Consider the following 20,689-nt stretch of genomic DNA (forward strand, 5'->3'; position numbering starts at 1 on the left):
TTGCAAAGAATATTACACAAAAAAGTGAATTCCTACTAGGCTAGGAATTTTTCAATAACCTACAAGCAATTATTAAAAGTATTATTACTAGTATTATTATTTGTCTGTTTTCGGCAATTACAGATCATCCTGACACGAAGGATAATCTGTTCTTACCTTACATTACACAAATACAAATACAGTAGCTACCTTAAATAAGATTACCTGTGGAAAATTTAGGTAATTTTCCACAATATTTTGAAGTTGTATAATTTTCCATTTTTAAATGCTCTGTATAGATTAATACGTGCACTCTCATTGATAATTAAAAGTGCTGCTTATTACTTTTAGGAAATAATTGAAGAAACTTTAATATTTATGCAATTTATAATTTTATTCACAGACTTCCAATTTAGCATTATTTAACTGCAAAAAATTAGTCCTTATACTGTACTTTCGTCGGAGTGCTGTTCAACTAAGGAATAATCGTCATTACACGAGCGCCACGACGACGTTCACTAAAGAAAAGTTTTACACTTTTTGCATAAATTATAGAGAATGCTGCAAGAAGTTTATAGTAGCCGAAGAGTCGGCTCTTGTTGTAAGATTTATGTTGCTTTTTAACTTGAAAAGCTCCAATTATCGTTCATGTTTCGAACAATAGCCAGTAAATTATTAGCTTTTGTGTTTAAAATATATGTTGCAAGAATATAAATTTTCGAATTGTGTATGGAGAAATTTTAGACAGCTCACATGTTTATGTTGTAATTTCAATGCTAACTGAACAAGAATAACACAATAATAATTAATGGGAAATCTTTACTTAATAAGAAAATTAAATTTTGCCATATAGTTTCTTTACTATATTAATGCTTCACCAGCCACATTTTGTGGATATTCGATGACTTCGGAACTTCCTGAAATGACAGCAATAATCCCTGCAAGCTTGTAGTCCTTGAGTTTGCTATCCCTCCGGACCAAAATAAGGCTCCTGTATCAAGAAGGTACTAGGCAAAAACTTCTCGTCTTGGAGTTCCCGATTGTTAGGAGTTCCCGATTGTTAGGAGTTCCTGATCGTTAGGAGTTCCCGATCGTTAGGAGTTCCGATCTCTAGGAACTCCAGTTACTTGGAGTTGTCAATAGTTGGTCTGGATCCATAAAGTTTCGAACTCTGTAATTTTTTAAAGCTCCAATAGTACTTTTGGAAGTTTACTAACTTTGAAAGCTACTGACTGATCTCTGCAAACATTTGATCTGTGGAAGTTTCTAATTCTTGAAAGCAACTAAAAACCTCTGAACATTTGTTACTTTTAGGACGGTGGTGGCTCATAGTGCCTAAGCTCACAGCGCCACAACGTGAATTTGCTCACAGCGCCACAACGTGAATGTGCTCACACCGCCACAACTCATAGCGCCACAGATTTGGCCGGAGTGCTCACAGCGCCAACACAACCGAATAAATAATCGGGTCCATGCTCACAGCGCCACAGCTCACAGCGCAACAGCTCATAGCGCCACAGATTTGGTCGAGTGCTCACAGCGCCAACACAAACCGAATAAATAATCGGATCCATGCTCACAGCGCCACAGCTCATAGCGCCACAGGTCATAGCGCCAAAGATTTGGCCGGAGTGCTCACAGCGCCACAGCTCATAGCGCCACAGTTTTTGAGAGTGGGGGAAACACCCGCTGGAGGGGCAAACCCGCCTTCCTTGTACCAACCTCCAAAGTTATAATTCCCGTGATAACCAAGAAACATTGTTTCTATTGTTTGAAACCGGTATTTTAAAACCTATTTTGTGGTAATCACGCTTGTATTAATTAATTAACCTTTCTGTGTATATCTGTCTTTATAATGTTAAAAAATATATTGTTATTGTTAATGAAATAATAGTAGAACAGGTATTAATTATCACGAATTGATTGTAGTTTTTTTATTTTCTGTACGCATCAGCTTTATGTCATTGTGAATTTGCATGTTGTATATTGAATTGTAATCGCTTTAAAATTAGTCCTCACACTCGTACATGCATAATTGTTGTTAATATGCCATTTTGAACTACATGTGGGGCTATGTGAATACTTTTTGGTTTTTAGTTAAAACAAATTTTATTATGTACCTATACCTTTTTTAAATGATCGGATTGTTTTAAATTCTTCATGAATAACATGCGTATTTGAAAGAGAATACAGTTATTGTTTAATGGACGTTCAGATACCTATTTAGTGTACTAGAACCTGAACTTGTATTAGTACATACTAACATTAATAATACTCATATAATATTGTATGTGTTTAGTAATAACAAAAAAATGCTATATTCATGGGAAACATATGTGCAGATCACGTCATTGATAGATAAAACAAGTTTACTTAACTAAAAGACAAGACAAAAAAACGAGAGAAAAACAACAAAATGTATTAATTCTCATCTCACCCTGCTAGCGGTCTATTCTTAAGCGTAGTAGCCTCGAAAATTGTATACACACACACACACACACACACACACACATATATATATATTATATATATATATATATATATATATATATATATATATTATATATATATACCTATATATATAATATATATATATATATATATTTATATACAGGTGATTCATGAAGTTCTCCCCCCACTTCTATAGCACATTTTACTAGTAAAAATAATGAAAAAATGTTTTATAAACATAGGTCCTAAAACGCTTCGTTAGCGAGTTACAGCTAGCGAAAGATTTCGCCTGAATTCCTGGGTAAAGAGTAAAATAAAGCCATACTGAACTTTTGGAAAGGTTAATTAAGTAAGAAAATATCGTGGATTCTTATGTAATTTTACCGGATAAAGCTAATAAAATAGATTTTCAGAACTGTACCTGTAGTGTTTTTGAGGGATTCAGGGTTAAATGCAAAATATTGGGGCACGACACAATGTTTTTTTTAAGTTTGATGTACAATAACTTTGTTAAATTGGTAATAAATACATAAAATCAACAAACATTAATTGTAGAGAATTTAATTCTAAGAAAATTGATATAATCAAAGTCTAAAATAAAACAGAAAATAAGTACAAAAAAAATCGATTTTATTCAGTATAATACATTACTAGCTGTAAAGAAATACCGTACGGTATTTAGTTAAAAATAAAACAAAAACAAAATGTTTGTTCCTTAAAGATGAGATAAACTGAGAAAACAAGATTAAATGTTAAATAAATTTTGTTTGTAAATAAAAATATCATGATTTATTACGTTGTATTTTTTTTTTTTTTTTTTTATAAAAAATTTTACTTCAAATGTTCGAAAATAAATGAAGCAAACATTTTCCCATTATTGTTTACTAATCATCGAAATGCATTTTTGAATATTAATAATCAACCTACAAAGCGTATTTTGTTTACGATGAGGCACAATTCAATCGGGATGGTGTCAATAACTTGCACAATGAACACTCATGGGCAAAGAAAATCCTCATGATGGTAGTGGAACAGAACTTTCAACACCGATTTTAGCGTCAATGTCTGGTGTGGCCTTTTGCACAATCGGCTGATTGGACCTTTTCATATTACCTGGACGCCTAAATGCTGAGTTCTATTTGCATTTCCTTCAAGAAAGAGTTGCCGCAGCTGTTTAGAGAATGTTCCTTTACATCTCAGACAAAATTTGTACTTCCAGCATGACGGAAGCACCCTCCCCACTTTTCACGTGCCCGTTTCTGCTTACTTAAATCATTAATTTCCTGGACACTGGATTGATCGTGGAGGGCCTCACCCTTGGCCACCAAGATCACCAGATCTATCTCCATTGGATTATTGCATCTGGGGATGGAAGAAAGACATTGTAAACAAGACAAAAGTGAATTCTTGTGATGAATTAATTGCCCGTATTATGGATTCGGCTGTGCAGATACAGGGAAGTCCTGAAAAATTAAGAAACGCAAAAAAAAAGCAATACACAAACGTGCTGCAAAATGTATTGATAATGATGGCCTCATTTTTGAACATCTATTATAAAAAGGTGCGTACGGTTGGCCCAACCTGATTAATTTTGCTTAAAACTAGTAATGTATTATGCTGAATACTTTGCATTTAACCCTGAATCCCTCAAAAACTACTACAGGTACAGTTCTGAAACCTATTTTATTAGCTTTTATCAGGTAAAATTACATAATAATCCACGATATTTCTTACTTAATTAACCTTTCCAAAAGTTCAGTATGGCTTTATTTAACTCTCTACCCAGGAATTCAGGCGAAATCTTTCGCTAGCTGTAACTCGCTAACGAAGCGTTTTCGGACCTATGTTTATAAAACATTTTTTCATTATTTTTAGTAGTAAAATGTGCTGTAGAAGTGGGGGGAGAACTTCATGAATCACCCTGTATATACATATACACACACACACTTCCTTAATTTACGGATTCATAGAAAATATTTTTTATTACGTTTATAATATTAATGTATGTATTTGAAAACGGTCCAAAAATATATTTCATTGTGTAGATCCCACAACTAAGAATTCTAAATCGATAAGCACAAGAACACACAAGAAAAAGATATCATAGGCTATGTACCAGATAATTATGTTTTTCAAAAATATAAACACTAAAAACATAATAACAGTATCCAAAGTGTTTATTAGTATAATTGTTATAATCGGTTTCTAATCGGGTACCTTACGATTAATTAGTGAAGACAAAGACATGTATGACATGTTACATAGCATATGGTAATTATAATATTTAATATACTTTCATTTTTCGATTTAATATTTCAAAACTAATCCAATTTGAGCTTTTTATGTTTACTATAATATGCTTAAACATAGTACTAATTTAAAATGTGCGTTTTTTCAATAATGCATAATATATTTTTTTCGCAAAGTTTATATGATTATTTAATACTGTCCTCCTTTTTGCTTTAATACCCTCCTTTTTCACACCCAAAAGTCATCCTTTTCAGGAATATCCGTCTGGTCACCCTGCTCATAGCGTAGATTCCGTGATGGTGGGTGTCCGTCCGCCTGCATAGGGAATGGCTAATCGTTAGCGAAGCCTAATCTTTTCGCAGGATTTCTTAAAAACAGAATGAACTCAAGGGGATAACTCGATACTGAATTGAGCTATAGGCTTGAAAGTTTTAAAGAAACTTTATTTGCGGACTTATGATAGTTCACTTGCCTTCACGGAATTTTGGCTGAGCGTCAGTGAATCCTATTAACTAAGAGAGTATATCGAGGACGAAATAATCTATATGGGATTAAACTTGGGTGAAATTTTATTTCTATATACGCAAGATATTTTTTCCTCGCCTGATCAGGCCTGGCAATGATTACAAGGAACTTTTAGTCACTTATGGCAGTAGTCAGGTGAAGACCAATGGGATGAACCATATCTAAACAGAATGTCGTTGAAATAATTCCCACAGCATCGAAACTTAGCGAAGCCTGTTACGCGGCTTACGGTCTGAAGTACAAGAAGGTAGAAGTAACGGCACTCTAACGTGCCGTAACGGCTAGATGAAGTGGCATGCAAAACTTTAAATTTATAACTCATTTCATAAATATAAAATGACGCACCATAGAAATCATTCTTGTAGAAACGAACTTTCAGGCAAAATTTAAAGTCTACATATAAAAACTTTCATGACATCTCTTATACCACATGATACATTAACATTTCAATAAATTTATTGTTTAAATAATCCAATTAAACACTATAAAATTATGTAAGTGTAGGTATGTTAGGCTAAATGTGTTGTCACGTGTTTTATTCCCTTATCGGTGTATTGAGTTTTTTTTAATTTATTCAGCTATTCTCTCGTTACCATCATAGTTGCCCACAAGACCAGTGTTAAATAATTCGCTTACGCTCAGCGAAATTCCATGGAGTAACGCACTATCATGGAATTTTGGGTAGAAATTAAGCTTCATGCACAACTTGAAGTCCATGGTCATAGTAAGGTTTTCGAGATTTCATGCGGACTGACAGACATACAGAAAAATCTTTTCAGCTCCACAAGTGATAGGCTTCGCTAACGCTCAGCCAACAATAAAAAAACTGACCCATTTAACAATTTAGTAAAAAAATAAATATAAATATATAAACAATTTGAAGTTGATATGGAGTCCTATGTCTCCTTGGTGAACCTGTAACTACTAAAAACCTGTACACGAGAAACTATACTTGAGAGATAGTTCGCCAAAAGTTTACCTTTTCTTGACACTGCATAAACGTTATTTTGTTAATCTTGATTAATTGATTTTTGTCTAGTGATTTACGTAAGAATTTTGATGGCTACGATCATGAAAATGAAATTTGAGTACCGTTAGTTCGAAGCTGTGCTTTCTGTCACTGAAACCTGTAAAAAATGTTTTTTTGCGTCACCTGGTTGAAATAAATAGGCAATCAATACAACAAAACTTATCACCTGACCTGTGGGTACAATAACAAATCTCTTTAAACAACCTCATTATGAAAAGTGCCTTTAAGGAAATTTCGATTCAATGTTTTGTTTATTATCATAGTGAGTTCGCAGGGATTTCTAAAAGTCCACTACTGTGTTTTGTATTCATCATTGTCCTCTACTGAGTTTAACTTAACATTCCAAGTAGCAGGATCTTCTATAGAAAATGAATTAGGTAAGGTTACCTCAACCTGTGATTGCAAAATTTCAAACGGCTGCTGAAGAACTTCAGGCTCATCATTCAGGTTAAACGTCGATGCAAAGCTGATCAAAAGTGTATATCTAGGACTAGTAATTATTCTTTAAAGTTATAAGAGGTCGATGAAGAAGGTCATGATGAGTCATCTCAGCATTCACAGGTAGGCGATGCATTAGTAAACGTATGTTCTTATTTCAGGCACTATTAGTATAAGTTGACACCCTGCTTTTCAGGAGCGCGTTTCTTGTATTCAGACAGTAATTCCACAAGCCAATTAGAACTGTGGTGTGAAGTTATTTGATTGATGAGAGAATATGCAGTAGTGATGATACAATAGGCTGTAAATGAAAGTTTATTTATTTATTTATTTAAGATTTTGTTGATTATTATTTATGTTTACGCATAATCCTGATTATTTACCTTTTCTTGCATGTTGCTAGTTATATATTTATTACTTTTGCATTTGTCAAATTTTGTATTACTTAGTTGTTACTTAATTTTATCATACACCACACATTTTATTACTGTTGCTCGTTTTTATATTTAAACTGTTTATTATTTTCTTTGTTTTTTTTTTACCTTTTTGTTGATTATTTGTTAACTTACTTATATTTATTACATCTGGATTCTATGTCTACTGGTCGTAGGGTGCACTCCGAAACGGAATAAAAATGCATGGAAAAGTTAAGTATATTGGCTGGGATTGCAAACTGAAATAAAGTTCTGATTCGCTAAATTGATGCGGTCGCTGTCAAGGATGCCGTGGACCCTTGGTCCTCAGACTGGAAAGGAAGTTCTTAAACATGGCCAATTTAGTAGTAGCTGTTCTGATTTTGCTGAAACAAAGTTACAGTATTTACCAAATTACGTCACCCTGGTTGCGAAAGCGGGCTAAGATTTTGCCCGGTACAACCGTGGGAATATTTCATAATGATAAATCCAAATAATGATGCCTCACAAATATCTCTGCGTTTTTTTGAATGCAAATTCAATAATTTTCCCTATTGGTGGTAACATTAATGGTAACTACCATCAATATTAACAAGAACTCTTGAAGGGATGTTTTATGGTAAAGTCTCTTGACAACCGTATGACACTAGTATCCGAATTGGTTTATTTATACTGGGATTTTATGGATAAAAACTATTTGTTCTAAGCTCAGGAAGAAGTTACATGTTCTAAGCTTAAAGATAAACAGGATATGTGATTATTTGTCACAATAACACTGTAGATTTTATAGTTATGTAAGGGTTTTTTACTATCCAGTTGAAAGTTTTTCAGTTATGCCTAACACGAAGACCTATTCAATAAACTAATTAATTAAATAAATATCAAATATATTCGTATTATAAGCCTACTGTGATTTTATAATAAAAGGAAGAAGTTATAGTTATTCTTAAACTATATTGATATTTTATATAATCTAGAGAAGTAAATAGTGGAATTTAAGAGAACATTTTTATTGTTATACTTTACATTATATGATAGCAAATAGTGAAAATTACAATTATGAAGAGCTAGAGACAGAATGCAGAAAACTTGAATCCATTAATCAGCAACCCAGTGACTTGTGTTCAACTGTAAAGTGTAGAGTCGGGCAATAGTGCAGCGGCTGCAAACTGGAATTTAGGTACTAGATGTGTGTCTTCAATAGGACTTCAGATTGGGTCATCAATAGTGCAGCGGCTGCAAACTGGAATTTAAGTACCTGGTTGGTGTGTCCTTCAATAGGACTTCAGATTGGGGTCAGCAATAGTACAGCGGCCGCAAACTGGAATTTAGGTACCAGATGTGAGTCTTCAATAGGACTTCAGATTGGGTCAGCAATAGTACAGCGGCCGCAAACTGGAATTTAGGTACCAGATGTGTGTCTTCAATAGGACTTCAGATTAGGTCATCAATAGTACAGCGGCCGCAAACTGGAATTTAGGTACCAGATGTGTGTCTTCAATAGGACTTCAGATTGGGTCATCAATATTGCAGCGGCTGCAAACTGGAATTTAGGTACCTGGTGTTTCTTTTCAATAGGACTACAGAGTGGGTCATCAATAGCGCAGCGGCTGCAAACTGGAATTTAGGTACCAAGTGTGTCTTCAACGTGGATTCAGATTCGGTCAGTAATAGTGCAGCGGCTGCAAACTGGAATTTAGGTACCTGGTGTTTTGTCTTCAATAGGACTTCAGAGTGGGTCATCAATAGTGCAGCGGCTGCAAACTGGAATTTAGGTACCTGGTGTTTGTCTTCAATAGGACTTCAGAGTGGGTCAATCAATAGTGCAGCGGCTGCAAAACTGGAATTTAGGTACCAAGTGTGTCTTCAACGTGGATTCAGATTCGGTCAGCAATAGTGCAGCGGCCGCAAACTGGAATTTAGGTACCTGGTGTGTGTCTTCAACGTGGATTCAGATTGGGTCAGCAATAGTGCAGCGGCCGCAAACTAGAATTTAGGCACCTGGTGTGTGTCTTCAAACGGGACTTCAATTGGGTCGGCAAAAGTGCAGCTGGCCGCAAACTGGAATTTAGGTACCTGGTGTGTGTTTTAAACGGGGATTCAGATTAGTTCAGCAATAGTGCAGCGGCTCCAAACTGGAATCTAGGTACCTGGTGTGTGTCTTCAATAGGACTTCAGAGTGGGTCATCAATAGTGCAGCGGCTGCAAACTGGAATTTAGGTACCTGATGTTTGTCTTCAATAGGACTTCAGAGTGGGTCATCAATTAGTGCAGCGGCTGCAAACTGGAATTTTAGGTACCAAGTGTGTCTTCAACGTGGATTCCAGATTCGGTCAGCAATAGTGCAGCGGCCGCAAACTGGAATTTAGGTAACCTGGTGTGTGTCTTCAACGTGGATTCAGATTGGGTCAGCAATAGTGCAGCGGCCGCAAACTAGAAATTTAGGCACCTGGTGTGTGTCTTCAACGGGACTTCAATTGGGTCGGCAAAAGTGCAGCGGCCCGCAAACTGGAATTTAGGTACCTGGTGTGTGTTTTAAACGGGGATTCAGATAAGTTCAGCAATAGTGGCAGCGGCTCCAAACTGGAATCTAGGTACCTGGTGTGTGTCTTCAACGTGGATTCAGATTAGTTCAGCAATAGTGCAGCGGCCGCAAACTGGAATTTAGGTACCTGGTGTGTGTCTTCAACGTGGATTCAGATTAGTTCAGCAATAGTGCAGCGGCTGCAAACTGAATTTAGGTACCGTGGTGTGTGTCTTCAAGGGGGATTCAGTATCCGTGTTATAACTTCCAAATAATCAGTTGTCCAGAGGCTGTCAGGCAGGAATTTAGCATTAATTTTGATATTCTGTTGAACTGATATGGGTATAGATGTTTGTGTTTGTCTGTTTTAATATACTCCCTGGGCTCTTGATTAATTTTTTTGTATTTCCATTCTTTTCTCTTCATATTAAATTTTCAGTTTGTAGCAGTAGCAAATTTTAATAACTGCCTTATTACGGCTTTTTGAATTTATGATGTTATCTCAGTCTCTGTTATCCATATGTGCACCTTAGATTTTTTTCTATTACTAACAAATTTTTAACTAGACGTGCTTCTTATGTTACTTACAAATTTGAATGATTTTGACTAAATTATTTCTATGGTTACAACATTGTCTAATTGTTCATTTGGAAATGATTTAGATATCGAGATATCGGCATTAATATTGTTCATTTGTTAAAGAGTTCTACCCTTAGTTAGACCCGTAGGAACAACTCCAGTGTATAGTAATTATGGAATAATAATAAAATACTAGATTCCGTTACTTTAAACAAAATTTACAGCTACTCTTAGATGAGAGTGATAATTCATAACAAAATGTCTCCATAAGTACAAAATGCATTTTTTTTAATTGATAATTATTGTGATAGCCAAATTATTAAGAAATATTAAAATAAACTAAAAAAGATATTAAAAAGAATTTAGATGGATATAAATTAAATAATTATTGCCGCAATAAATAAAATATTTTCCAGAAGGCCATTCTCTCTTCAAAACATATAAAATACAGCTACTTTTGCATGGAAAAATGTTAGTTCCCTTTTTAAAATACTTTCATAAATAATGGGTCTCAAATATGATTTTATAAATAAAAAAGGTTTATTTTTAGTAGAATAATAAACTAAATTTTGATGTATATCTCTATGCAAGGATTCCTAACATTTTGTTTGCGCAGGCGCATTACGACGTAGAGTCAGAGTAAAAGCAGTCAAGGTTAATAAGTATAAGACGCAGGGAATGAATTAAACACTAAAGATTATATTTAGAATATTAATTTACAAAGACTCAAATTTAAATTAACAATACTTTATAAGGAGCAATTCCCCATGGTTTCGAAAAAACGTCCACAAAACTCTAAAATTTCACACTAAACGTTTTTTCTTTAAAGACTAAAAATTCTTATTAAATTTCAACTACACGAATTATTTACGAATATATTTAGAATAGTTTAAAAAAAATCGCAGAGTAATTTGTCCCATGTCCTAGAAAACTATCTTATTTGCGTTCGACACAATTGTGTGCGATGTGTTTTATTTCTTCAATTCTATAATTCTATTCTTTGACTACAAAAGCAACATCACATACTTTAGGCGACGAGGTTGCTCGTCGACCATTAATCTGATTGCTGGCGAAAAAAGGTGTCCGAATATCGCTCAATTTATGGGGCCGTTTTTCGGTCGGATTTCCAGCAATTTGGAGTTCACTCGGCGATCTCGAGATCCCACTCTATTCCTAGGCGATCGCTGACGATATGAAGATCGCTTGGCGACCTGATTGCCGAGTGTATGGTGCCAACCGACCATCATGAGCCGATGTCTGAACTCCGCGCATGCGCAATACGGTCTCAGAAACATTTGTTCATATTTAAATTTCAGAAAATATTAAACTATTTTAAAGTGCTTGATCAGTAGTATAATGCAGATTGCAAAAACGAAGTTATTATCTAATTTTAAATTTAGATTGCACCAATAATCAATAAACCATGTAATGCAATGAAAATACTATTTAATGTGCAAAGTTTTAGGAGTAAAACAACTGAGCTTGAAGTGCCTTGTGATGGCAATGAACTTGATATCTTGTGTGTAGTTGAACATTGGATGACCAGGAAATGAACTGTTGTATTATTTCCAGTCTTTCTGATTTGGACTTGTCTGCTTACTTCTGTCGCCAAACTCCTAGGAGTGGTGCAGCGGTATAATGTTAGAAATTATCTTAAATGTACGCCACTGGACCTTGGACGCTACAGTGAGGTGAAGCAAGCCGAATTTGCTGGTACTATTGTAAATGAAGTCTCGCTCGTGGTTTTTAGCCATGTATCGTTCACCCCTGGGACAGGTTGCAAGATTCCTGAACTTGCTTGAGTTGTGTCTTGGATTTTTTTGGTCACACTGGGCCTCTCAATAGTTATTGGGTGTGACCACAACATTAATTTATGTCTTAACTCGGACGATGCTCAAGACTTTTTACATCTACTACGTAGTTTTAATTTTTATAGTAGTGTTTCCGAGCCTACACGAGGTGCTGCCTCCCTGGACTCATTTTTAACTAATATTGATAAGTGGAACTATGATGTATTCATAAGTGAATCTCAGATCGCTGACCATAAACATGTTTTTTTCACCCTCAAGCATTGGAGGCCACAGGTCCATAGATTTAGCAGGCGGGTCCGTTGATTAAGACTGTAACCATTAGATCTTTCAATGATACAAATTTCCAGTGGTTTTGTGGAAATCTGTCGCAGTCCAGGTCAGTTCCTGGCATGAACTTGCTCTATGCTTTCCTGCAGAAGCTGCATTTACTAGTTTTTTTCTTAACTTTAAGAAGACATTTTTATACTTGTTTTCCTGTGAAGCTGAAAAAACGTAGTCCTGGAAAAATGGAAAAAGGCATTTGGCCCGATCTGCAAACTGGTACACACCGGATTTAGCTGACCTACATAGTCTCATTGGCATAGTGTGTGATATGTCTAAGAGTAGGTCCAATCTGAAACCTTGGCTGCAACATCTGAGGAGAGAATACCGTGCTAAGGCTATGGAGGCCAAACAGGCTTGCTGTGGGAAACTTTATTGCACAGTCTCAAAATCCATGCAAGGCAGCCTGGGACTATATAAATAGGAGTAAGAACGAAGTGTCTGCCCCTGACACCAATTTTTGCCACAGCAGAAGTCTTCAATGCATATTTTCTTAACTCTGCCAAGGATCTTGTTAACTCGAGTAATTTGTCTCTGGTAACTCTTCCTAGTGGGAATAGGGACGCATATCTAACTTCCGGTCCCTGTGGTACCTTTTAATTTTGCGTGGAAGCTAGTTACCGTGGAAGAAGTAATAACAGTGGTGCATGGTTTTAAGAGTTCCAAGAGTAAAGACATCTATGACATGTCTGTGGATGTGTTAAGAAGGGTGATTTATAGTATAGGCTCCTGCTCTAACAGACTTAATAAATTTGTGTCTGTCGGAAGGGGTCTTCCCTGAGGTTTTTGAAGGCATCGAGGACTGTCCCGGTCTACAAGAAGGGTCCACAAAACGAGGTATCGAGCTTCAGACCTATATCTCTAATACCTATGTTTGCCAAAGTCATTGAATCTGTCATGCTGGAGCAGCTGTGCAATTATTTTGAGTCACATCACCTATTTGGTACCAGCACAGTTTTGGCTTCAGAAGGCATAGCTCTACTGTCGAATGCTGTGGACTCACTTCTTCAGGCCATTCTTAATTCTTTTGAAGCAAAAAGTTCTACTGCTGTACTGTTATGCGATCTTTCACGTGCCTTCGATTGTGTGTCGCACAAGATTCTCTTGAAGAAAACTGGAAAGGTACGGTGTACGGTTGCGCCCTGAAATCTTGAAATCTTACTTACATCAAAGGAAGCAGTCTGTAACCTGGGATAGTACAACCTCAAACCCCTTGGTTGTTGAGCATGGAGTGCCTCAGGGCTCAATTCTGGGGCCATTTTTGTTTATAACTTTCATTAATGATATTTATTACAATAGTAGCGGTAATTTTCTGCTGTATGCCGATGACTCAACCTTGTTTTGCAACTCATAAGGACTCTACAACCGCAGAAACGCTTGTTAAGAACCTTTTTACAAATGCTTTCATATTGGTTCAGTTATAACAGTTTGTGCCTAAAACCAAGACAAGACTCAGGCGATTACTTTTAGCTTGTGCAACAATGGTGTTAATGTGGAGGGAGTGAAGTTGCTTGGCTTTAATCTTGATTCGAGGCTTGTCTGGAATAAGCATGTTCATGCCTTGTGTAGTAAGCTAAGTTAGGGTAATATGTTTTGCTTCGAAAGCTTAAAGCAGAAAATGCCCTTTGAGTTTGTTAAGTTTAGCTTACTTTGCCTTGTTTTCCCACTCCCACACATTATATATGGTACCAGGCTTTGGGGACACTCTGCCAGTGTAATTATAGTTCTTCGGTTACAGAAAAAAGCCCTTAGGATACTAAGTGGGGCACAGTTGCTTGAGCACTGTAGACCACTGTATTTCTCAACACAAATTATGACAGTGTACAATGTATATACTCGTATATACCAATGTCTTTTAGCAATTAAGCATAAAGAAGATGACTACATCACTAATGCAAGGTGTACATAGGTATGAAACCAGGAAATGCCTTGATGTCCATGTAAATAGATCTAGGTTTACACAAGAATCTCAAATTGCTTCCCTATTATAGCCACTAAAATGTTCAACTCCATACCCCTTACAGTTAGACAGCTCCCGGTACAGAAGTTTGGGCCTGTCCTAAAATCCTGGTTGTCAGATATCCCTTTCTTAACAAGCCTAACTGAATATTTTGAGTCTGACCATTCCATTCTGCTTGGCTATTTAAATTAATTTGTTTTTAATTTCTGCTATTCTGTTTTAGTGCTATTATCTGTATATTGCATGACCCAATACTCCTTAGATTGATTATATGTACTTGAATTAATGAGACCTGATTAAATAACGGTTCTTAGTCAAATCATGATGTAGAACCGTCTGTTTTGTATTCTTAGATGTAGTCCCTTCACAAAATATATGCCTAATTTTAGTTTTAATATTCACATTTACGCCTAGTTATATTTAATATGTGTATTGGTGCAGGCCTGTTATGTATTAATTAATCAATTAGTGCATGGACATGAACTAATGCACACTGTTTGTTACTATTAGTCAAAACTTTATTTCCTTACATGTAGTAATTTTTTTAAATGTGGGTTTGTGTTTAATTTTAATACCTTCATAAATGCTTTAGTTTTATTTATATTTTTAGTACATGACCTGATGGACATTTATTGGTGCAGGACTCTAATTTATTGCACGCAACTAAGTTTTATAGTTGAATGTTGTTTTTCACTAGACGTAGCCTATTACAATTTGTAGATCGGCCTGAATAAATCATTTGAATCATTTAAACGACTGTTATAAAAAACTACCTTATTGCACAAAGCAGTGAATGTTTGCACATAAGCTAATCGAATATGGTTAACTCTCTTGACATTTGTGTATGGCATTTTTATTGTAGCTAAAGAAAAGGAAGGGGAGCACACTCTACCCCTTATAAATTTTTCTTGATAAGTGAAAACATCACTTCAGTATCAGAAATTAATCTAAGTTGGATTCCAAAAACCAACAAACGGGATGATTAATTTGTAAGTGCAACAGCATAATCCAATAGTGTAACCGTAAATAAGGGCCGCAGTAACTTTTAAGTCTCATTGTAAGATATATATTTTCTTCATCGGAAAAATAGGCTAACTATAAAAATGTCACCTTAAGAATCATAGATCGAAAAAAATTGAAAGAGTCGAAAGAAGACGCTGTATGATCGAAGTTGGTTTTTGTTAGTATATAGTTTCTTGATCGGGGAAAACTCAATAGTACAATAGTACCGGAAATGGACGGAACTTGGAGCATCAGTTTTCTACACATAACATAGCTGTGGTAGGAAAGATGTATTGAATATGAATATTAAATTTAGCTCCAGTTCACCTTCCTTTTATTGCAGCTTCTGTTATCTGACACTGTCTCAGGCTTGACTCCTAGTACCTCATACCTCTGAAGGGATCCAAAGATAGTCAGAAAGTCAGAATGAAATTCAAAATACAAATTTAACCAACCCTTCCCACCATATTTACGTTATGTGTAGAAAAACTCGGTTGCTCCACTGGTGCTTAGAGACCCGGTATCAGATCATCGTAGTGCACTCAGTTGTGCATATGATGAGATAATGAGAACACCACTCCATCTATTTGTAGGGGTCTCTGATGATGTAAAGGTGTTAAAGCTTCGTTTTGAGCTTCTTCGTCGCCGACTTTTTTTTGGATCTCTGCAGGACTCAAGTTTGAGAACAGCGTCAAATACCACACACTGCTATATAAGGATTGTGAATTGCAGCTAAATTCAACATTCAAACATCATAAGTGCTTTGACAAAGTAGGCAACGGCCGCGTGTAACAGCTCGTTGATGTATAAACAAATAAATGTCTAATGAGAATAAATCCCTATCAGTATTCACATGCAGAACGTGTAATATCATACAGTGTTTTATTAAATCTCAAAATAATAACTGATAACCGATTTTATAAGGTTTTTCCTGATTTCTCTGTATGTCGTTCTTCAAAAGACATACACAAAATGCAGAATAAGAATAAGGAATAATTTTAAGTTAACGAGGAGAAAGCTAATTTTTAAACCAAAACTGTTTTTGGTTATCATAATCCAAAATAATATACAAAATATTTTTCTTTTACTTGAATACATGTGTGAATACAACCTAATCAATAAAAGATTATTCCAATGTGTTTAAACTACTGTAATGTGGTAGAAGTTTGAAATAATATGTTTAGCATGTAAGAGAGGTCTTCGGGTCCCGGTTCCGTCAGGTATATCCTATAGAAAAACAAATTATAGTAAAACAATTTATGGCATGGCTGTGTTCTAGTCTTTAAAATGCTTTCAAAATCTTTAATTTGTCTTGAAAGCGGTGTAACAATTTTAATTTTTTTATTGTACCAAAGGTATCAGTGGAGAAAAAGCAGTGTTAAACCATAATACCACACAATGGGCTTTTCCCATTAAGTATTTTTAGTGTGAACTTCAACATCTGGAATCTGAATTGGGTTCCAAGCTATTAAAAAAATCGTACAAATTAATTTACATTATAATTTTGATGTACGTAATAGGCTAACGTATATTGATCAAGAACTTCAAAAGGGAATGGTTGTTGGAAAACAAATGCCCAAAATATTAAGGACTATTTAGGAACTGGGCGTATCGGTCATCAGCCGATGTGGCCAGGAAATAAAACGTAGGTCGGGACCGGAAGAAGAGCAGATAATTTAGATTGGAATGCGGAGAGCGAGCAGCCAACTTATATAGTTCGTAGCTGGTGGGATAACCGCCTGGCGCGCAACACCACCGAGTCTGTGTTTTTCACACCAAACCACACATGTAGGAACAACAGAGTGAAAAACCGATCTTTAGAAAAACAATCTATACTAAAAGAATTGGGCAGCTAATTGATATGTGCAGTTTTTAACTGCAATAGTATGATATAAATATGTAATCAAGAAGTAAAACAAACTTATGTATAGAGATAACTAAAATGCGACTGCAATGTCATTGCATTATCCACTACATGCGCCGTGACGGTGGTTGGGCCGCTTGTCTGCCTCCGTATTTCCCCTACATCAAGTGTCCCCCTCCAAAGTTATTATTTAATAAATTTGAACCAATAATAGGTTGTGGCGCTATGCAACACCAGAAAAGTAGAGACTGGCTCATAGCGCCACAGAATTGGCCCGAGTGCTCACAGCGCCACAGCTCATATCGCCATAGCTCATAGCGCCACAGATTTGGTCGAGCGCTCACAGCGCCAACACAACCGAATAAATAATCGGATCCATGCTCACAGAGCCACAGCTCCATAGCGCCACAGGTCATAGCGCCACAGATTTGGCCGGAGTGCTCACAGCGCCACAGCTCACAGCGCCACAGCTCATAGCGCCCACACATTTGTTGTGGCGCTGTGAGCTGTGGCGCTATGAGCTGTGGCGCTATGAGGCCGCACCTTTTAGGACATTCTGGTTTCTGAAAGTCTCCAGTCATAGAAATGACGCAGACTTAGGTATTCTTGACATCTGGTAAATCTTGAACTTTGGAAGCATCAAGCCATACGATCCAGGCCAGTATTAATTAACATGATATGTCTCGAGTGTTCAATTACTGACCACCAAAAATAATCCATACCATATATTCACAAAACCAAATTTGTTTAAAATCCATTTTTCGATTAAAGTATGTGATGAGAATGCTACGTGCCAAATGCTTCAAATGCATGAATCTCTTGGATTAAATTTTACCTGTATAGTAATTTTGAAGAAAGAACATGGACTAGTGATTTTTATATTAAACACATACTTGTAACATGAACTAGTTTATATTCTGTATCCATTTCCTTATTTTTGTTATACGACAGTTACTTTATTAAAACTTCCTATTGTGCTTTGTTATCAAATAAAGACTGCAAAGAAACAACTCTCTGTGAAACTGTGATATAATTACAAGCGTTATCCAAAGAAAACGAGCCTTTGTTCAGAATAAATGCCACGAAGTATTCAAAGACAGATAAATAATTATCATTGGAGGTCTTTGCTCAGTTATTAATTCCACTTCTTTGTTAAAGGCTTTTGCGCCCTACAGACGTCTTTTAATTAAAACTGGAAAGCTAGTTTAACTTAATTCTCATTGGTGAAAGGTAAATATTTCTTTATTTGATTATAAAGTTTAAGATGTTTTAAGCATTTTGGTTGTAATAAAACAATAACTCGTTTCCCTGTCAAGAAGATAGAAAAGATTTAGGAGAAAATTTATGTTAGAATAGCAAATGGTTCTTGATTCCCATTGGAAAGATCTGAAAGAGTAATCACCATAAATTATGTCACTTTCATAAAACTCTCACTGAATGCATGAACGGCTATTACTAGCTCCACTGTCTACTCAGAATGGAAAATTGCGCCAAACTCAAATAACATATTCTAATTTATCATTGAATCCTGTTTTCATCTCAGACTATTACTTTATTCAGTAATATTTATATGGAATAAAATTATTGATTTCGAGAAATATTCTGTTTTGCATGGTGTTAATATCCTGTATTCTGTAGTTCCAAGTTACCAAAAACAAGTGGTTACATAATGTTTTGACATAAGTTTGAGTACGTATGTAAATAACTTAACCACCGGTGAGTTAAACTTGGCAAATGTCTGATAATAGCCCAATTCTTTGTTTTCTAATTCATTTTTGAGATTAACAAAAGCATGTTTGTTAAAAATATATTTAAAAAAACAAGACATGGGTATAAAATGTTAATACATTTCTACAATAAAAAGTTAAAAGTTTTTAAAGTACTACCTAGTAGACAAATTGGTCGTTCAAAATTTGTAAGAGAATGAACTATGATACGGGTGGAAACTAAATATAGCGGTAGATATACGTATTGCATGATTTGGATTAAGTTTGTTATCTAATTTAAGAATGTCACCGGAAGAATGCTCTATTACAACAATTTTTATTTAAAACAAAATAAATTATAATATTTAAACAAAAATATAATATATTACATCGACAGTACTTTTGTACTGTATCACGTTATTTGAAATAAACGAACTATTCAATAAAAACTAATCGACAATTGATGCTGTCACAAAACTCATTGATTGTGTTGTTATTAGTTTTGGGTAGGCGAGAACAAGTGATTTAAAATTTCAAAGGCTTTTAACTGTGTGCATCATGCGACACTGTTGCATCATACATAAAGTGTTATCCGAGGTTTGCCGCAAAAGTGGCCTTCATCATACCTTAATGGCAGGGAGCAATGTGTGTAGATTGCAAACTCTCAGTCAGGAAAAGTAAAAATGCCATATGCCGTCTGTCCTCCAGGGTTCAACTGTAGGGCAATCTTTTTTACATTTACTTCAACGGGTAATTCATTAATTCAAAACGGAGAGATGATTCAATACGCGAACGATTATACTCTTTGTATCATTTTAAAAATGGAAAAAATATAGAAATAAGCTTATGATGAACATAAAAATGAATCTATGATGAACTATTAAAATATCAACTTTTGTCTCAGTAAACAAGAATACGAATACCGACAAATTGTATTGGCGAGTGAAGCTATGTCAGAAGAAGCTAAATCCAGCACGTTTCTGAAGATGCGCCTTGACCGTGGACTTATTTTGAGCCATCAAATAGACAGCATTTGCTGAAACGTTGCTTCAGGCATTTAGACCTTATGCAATCTAGCAAAATTCTGCTCTTTGGCTGTTCTGAAAAACAGCCTACTTTGGCCGTGTGTATACACATTGGTTTTACGGTTTTAGACTTTGGATAATATCCTACATAATATACTTCTATACGATGGTATATTTATATAATAAACATTTAATAGAGTATTTAGAACACTAAATAAAGCTGTCAGAATGTGTCGAGATTAAAACTGTCTGTTGTCAAAAACGTTTTATTCTATCGATAAGTTAACGATAGGCTCCTGGAAGAAAAATAAGCATTGTATAATTCTTTTATTTTTAATGTTCTGATATCAAAAATGTGTGGGGAGGGGGGAGAGAGAGAGATTGTATAAATTGACATGGAGATGATAATGTAAATGACTGTGCCTCATTTTATTAGTCGAAGTTAGGACTCCGTAGCCCACTCTAACACAAACTGGAGACCAACGGTAAGGTGACTTCCAAACCACCACCAATGGCCAGGCAGGCGGGCTGGTTTTAAGGATAGGATCGCTCAGCGGCCGATTACCTATCCAAGCAGTAGTCACGCTCGACGTTGCTTGATTCGATAATATTGGGATAACCGCTGTACCCGCTACTCTGGCCCATTGGCAAATTTATGTATAATATACATTACAAATACTGATCAAGGACCGTGTATTAACATTTTCTCAAATTTTAATGTCGACAAACGTTTTTGCCTCTTTGACTACAGATGGGAGTGCACGAAAGTGTCAACAACCGTTTACTGTTAGTTAAATTTGGATAATGTTTT

Source organism: Homalodisca vitripennis, chromosome 5, assembly GCF_021130785.1.
Source record: "Homalodisca vitripennis isolate AUS2020 chromosome 5, UT_GWSS_2.1, whole genome shotgun sequence".
Lineage (NCBI taxonomy): Eukaryota > Metazoa > Arthropoda > Insecta > Hemiptera > Cicadellidae > Homalodisca > Homalodisca vitripennis.